Genomic DNA, 5,570 nt, shown 5'->3' on the forward strand with positions numbered 1-5,570 from the left:
AGAGTGTAGCAGCAGGATTATAGTTTTTTTCATGCAAAGTAAAAAATTTTGGAAGAAAGATATACATTCATGGTAAAATTGTTAACCTGGCCCTTTAAAGCTCAGTCATACATTATGTTCGCAATCTATTTCTAATGTGTTTAAAATGGAAGTTTTTAGTATTATATCTTATATTGAAAAAGCTTTACCTAGAATAGGGTCAAAAGACATAAATGCTAAAAATTAACTATAAAATGTTAAAAATGTTAAAAGAATTACTCACCTCCACCTTGGTTCTGATGCTGCTCCAGAACTCTGCCGCTCTCCAGTTTCTGCCCGATCTCCTCATCTTGACACACCAGAAATGCTCAGGCAATCACTGCCTGAGCGGGTCAGCACCATGGTAGGCTGAAAAGGCCTTACCTGGCAATTCTGGTGTGTTTTGCTGGGACAGAAATTGGAGATTAGCAAGGACCGGAGCAGTGTTGGAACAGCATTGGCTGGAGATTGGTGAGGTGAGTGAGTCTCCTTTTTTATTCTTAACATTTTCTGGTCTATATTTATTATTCCCCCCAGAAAACCCATTTAGAACTGACATCAATAATGCTGCTTTTAATGATATAAACAGGAAAGTACAAAAACAGCAATAAAAAAAATCTACTTTAAAAAATACCCTATATTTATTTCATCTGTAAACAACTATCTCCTATGATCTCCCCATAAACCCGAGCACTCAGCTGTGTATAGTCTTAAAACAGCATGGTTAGCCATTCCTAAATATAATTTATCACCCGATGTTACAACGAACTTTACTAAACTTTACTTTACTAAAAGTTTTTGTTTTCATATGTTCTGTCATTTACTGTCGTTGAGATTTCTCTGTTCTCACCCTCACTATTGGTGAACTCTCTATGCTCAATCACAATGCCAGTCATCTCTCCATTGTTATCTCTGCTGCTGGTTTTGATTAAGTGGTCAACCTCAATTAGGGGTATAGCTAGGAATGCTGGGCCTCATAGCAAAGTTTTGAATGCATCTTCCCATAAGCATGAACAATTTCCAGTACCATGTGAAAGTAAATGTGAGTAGTGGACATGCCTGTCAAGTCACATAAAATACAGGTAGCCCCTTACCCTCTTAGCTTTACGCTTCGCAATTTTTTTTTGTAAAATTCTGAGAATCAGCGAATCGAACTTTTCATAAATTCGCTCATCTTTATATATAATGCTTGGAAGTCACTTGGTAAAGGGAGTGGTACTGTTACATGCCTAGGATTAAGCCTATGGCATGGGCTATCTTCAATCATCAGCAAAGGAATAACTTGTCTGATTTGTCCACTTGTCTGTTTCCAGTCCAATCACGTTTCCAAGCTCTGAGTATTTGTTATATGTTGTGAATTTGTCTCCCTAATGCTAACGCAGCTTCTGTTCCTATGTATTTTTAACCTCTCTTCTCTGAACTTGGATACTTTCTGATAATACAGCTCTTGTTTTCTGAAATTCTCAATTGAACCATTTCCCAACCACTGCTTTCTGCTAGTACAACTCACCACCCATCTAAGGATAAGGATGTGTTCACATCAACATTGGAGATTCTATTAGGAATTCAAAAGAAAAAGATATCCAGCACAGGAAATAAAATCTTGAGCTTTATTGTGAAATTCATTAAAATCCTATCTCCACAGTACAAGGATAGTTTCCACCAAAGCGTTTCGATCAGAAAGATCTTAATTATGCCATGAGTAAGATATTTCTGATTGAAACGCGTTGGATGTAAACTATCCTTGTACTCTGGAGATGGAATTTTAATGAATTCTACAATAAACTCAAGATTTTATTTCATGTGCTGGACATCTTTTCCTTTTGAATTTGTATCCATGGGCACGGAGAATAATACTGAGGGTGCTGGCGTAAGTTCCAAAACTAGATTCTATTAGGAGCCTTGACAAAATAGCACAGCAAATGGCACTATTTTGTTCCGTAAAATTCTGGGCTCCCTGGCAAAACCCCAATAGACTCTATTGGGAGCGATTCATATCTGTCAGGCAACGGATCTGGTAGTTCTATTACCTTGATTGCTTTGCTCCTATAACAGAGTAAACTGATGGAAAGAACAACACTAATGTGAAAAGAGGCTTAGGTAGCCAAATTGTCTATAATCTAACTAGCAGCAATCACTGAAGACTCACTGGGTGGGTATCTTTTCCATAGAATCCATTTGCCTTGATGATCTGCGGATCACAGTGGATCAATACACTGACTGGACCATGGGTTAGGAAATTAAGCCAATTATATCAAATTTGTACAAAAGTTGTGGAAATTATAAAGGCTTCGCAAAATGTATTTTATATTTTGCTTGTAGGGAACCGCTGAGGGCAGCATAGTATAATGACAGACCTGATGAATTCACTTTGACATTGAACCTGGTCACCATGAGAGCAATCTCTGGCACTTCCCAAATCCTGGTGATCTGCTTGAAAATCTCTGGGTTCAGAAAAAAATCACCCAGGACACGTGGACCTTGACTGTGTCAGTCAGCAACCATGTTGAGAGAACCTCAAATATGTACAGATGACAGAAGGGTCAGGTTCAAGTCTATTAATGCCATGATCCTTCCCATTTCCTTAAGAAGGGGTTCTGACCACTTCCCACCCTGCTTGTTGATATACAGTAAAGCACTGATGTCATGTTGCCCAGCCTAATATGGGCTTGAAATAATAGGGTGACAGGGTGCAGGCTCGGACTGACCCACAAGGGAACAGGGGAATACCCGGTGGGCCCCTGAGAAATGTGGGCCCCCAGTCCACCAGCACAGCATCTCAAAAAACCTATATCAATATAAAAAATGGGTAGACTATGCAGTTTATTATTATCAATGCATCAAAAGATTAAGATGGCCTCTAGGAATAGAGCCAGTCCAGCCAGTATCCTCTCTTCCCTGGGACCCAGCTTTTAAAGTTGTTGCAGAGAGCCCCATAATCAATTATTTTGTAGCGTCTTGTTGCTGTCTGACTCTGTGTGGGCAGGTAATATCTGCATGTCACTGTATTGTGGGCCCCCAGAATGAATTTTACTGGTGGGCCCAAGGCATCCCAGTCCAACACTGACAGAGTGCATCTAATTCACTTGAATGGGTTCGCAATCACGGAGATGCGGAACAGAAGCACTGATCGGAACCCCACGGAAGCACTATAGAGTGCTTCTGTTGTGTGTCTGTCCGTGCCTCCCCACCGCAAAAAAATAGAACTTGTTCTATTTTTTTGCGGTGCGGACGGATCACGGACCCATGCATGGAACAGATGCACAATGTTCGTGTGCAAGAGGCCTAAGGGATATAAGTGCCATAAGGCTCAAGATGCTACATTATGACTAAGGACATGCCAAGCATGTGAAACATGTAAATGCGTTTTTTCTATGTGTCCGTTTATACCGTGAAGATGTTGTAAAGCTCCAATAAAGACTCATGAATTTGATTCCATTTTACGGGCTGGGACTTCCGTTGTTTCTGCTCTTGCCTTGGTCTGGTTCCAAACAATCCCGTGCCAGATCTGCACCCGATAGAAGCTGGCTTATTTGGTTTGCCGTTTGCTCAAGAAGCTGCCTCTGTGCAGCTGACATGAGAACTAAGACCCTCTGCTGCCAAGATCCTTATTTGTCCAGTGGGAGAAAGAGACAGAACTAACTCCTCGGAATCTATGTCAAATGATCAAACACACCTTTATTCTTGATAGAATTACATATAATGTTTCAAATTACATAACAATTGAGGAAAAAAATCTGCTCTCATCTGCTCCTTCTCTGCTGTGAGCACGGAAAAAAACGCACCTGGATGCGGGTAACTGAAATCCAAACGAAAAGCAAAATCCAGCTCAGTCTCGCAGAGGTAAAATCGCTACTTTATTGATGCGGTATAAAAATACATCCAAGAAAAACAATCGTAGTCTACATGTTTCGGGCTACTTAGAATATGAGCCAATATTTCGGGCTTATATTCTAAGTAGCCCAAAACATGTAGACTACGATTGTTTTTCCCGGATGTGTTTTTATACCACGTCAATAAAGTAGCGATTTTACCTCTGCGAGACTGAGCTGGATTTTGCTTTTCGTTTGGATTTCAATGTTTCAAATTGTAATATCCAACACAAATGTTGGAAAAACTGGGAAGTGGTTTGCAGATTCTGGCCAATCTTCCAGGTATGGAATCAATATTCACTGTGTTCTTAAAAAGGTATTTATAGTGTAAATTGCCTTATTCAACTGGTCACGGTGGTGCAGGGGATTTATAGAGCAGGCCTCTGCAGTGAGCCCACTTCATACATGGCGGGTGCCGGCTGTATCATACAGCAGGCACCCGGCCGCACTGACGGGGAGCAGCGATCGGGACGCCACCGTCATTTAACTCCCTCAATGCTGATCTCTGTACCTGTGAGTGAAGGCAGAGGGAAGTGGTTCCTCCTGTCTTGTGATTGGAGCCCCTGCAGTGAAATCTCGGGGCTCTCATTGGTTGCCATGGCAGCCTGGACACTGCTTAAGCACTCCAGGCCTGTCCTGGCAATCTCCATGCTGAGCTATGCATGAGGCATAACTCAGAATGGAGACTGTAAAAATCCTATTCACCTTAAAAGTTCTCTATTAGGGTGAATAGGAAAGGAAATCAAAAGATCCCATGGACTAGCCCCTTAAGGCGTCTAATAGTTATAAAAAATAAAAAAAGTTAAAAAAACTAAACAAAAAAAAAACATTAAAGTATTAAACGTTTACTTTCCCAATTTTACATATAAAAAATATTAACAATAAAAAAACACATCGCTGTGTCCAAAAAATTCTGAACTATTAAAATATTTAAAAAAAAAATCCTGTCTGGTGAATGTTGTAGTGGAAAAAAAAACAAAAAAACATGTGATTTGCCATTTTTTAGTCACCTTCCCCCCCAAAAAATTGAATAACAGTGATCAAAAAGTTGTATGTACCACAAAAATGGTACAAATAAAAACTACAGTTCGCTACACAAAAAACACTCCCTCATACAGCACCATAAACCGAAATATAAAAAAGTTGAAAGAAAATGGCGATGTAAAGAAAAGCTTGACACGTTTGGTATCGCTGGATTCGTATTGAGCCGCAGAATAAGGACATCATATAATGTTTGGCGCACAGTGAACATCGTTATGTCAATACACCAAAAACCTTGGTGGAGTGAATTTTTATTTTTTTTCAATTTAACGCCACAAAGATTTTTTTTTTCCGGTTTTCCAATAAAAGACATGTTAAATTAAATGGTACCATTAATAAATGCATCTTATCTCACAAAAAATAAGCCCACATATGGCTATGTGAACAGAAAAATAAAAAAGTTATGGCTATTGGAACGTAGGGAGGAAAAAACGAAAATGCAAAACCAAAAATGGGCCCAGTACAGGGGTTAAAGAAGTGAGTATCTGAGCAAGAGTAGCTGAGCAGAAGAGTTGTGTATTGCACACTCAAAACTGCCTCTTTACTGCACAGATATTCTTAGCTATTTTCAGAAAAATAGAAAATAGGTAAGAAACCATCAAGTACAGAAAGGCTGTGGAATCTCTCTTTGGGATCTAA

Source organism: Bufo bufo, chromosome 4 (genome assembly GCF_905171765.1).
Source record: "Bufo bufo chromosome 4, aBufBuf1.1, whole genome shotgun sequence".
Taxonomy (NCBI): domain Eukaryota; kingdom Metazoa; phylum Chordata; class Amphibia; order Anura; family Bufonidae; genus Bufo; species Bufo bufo.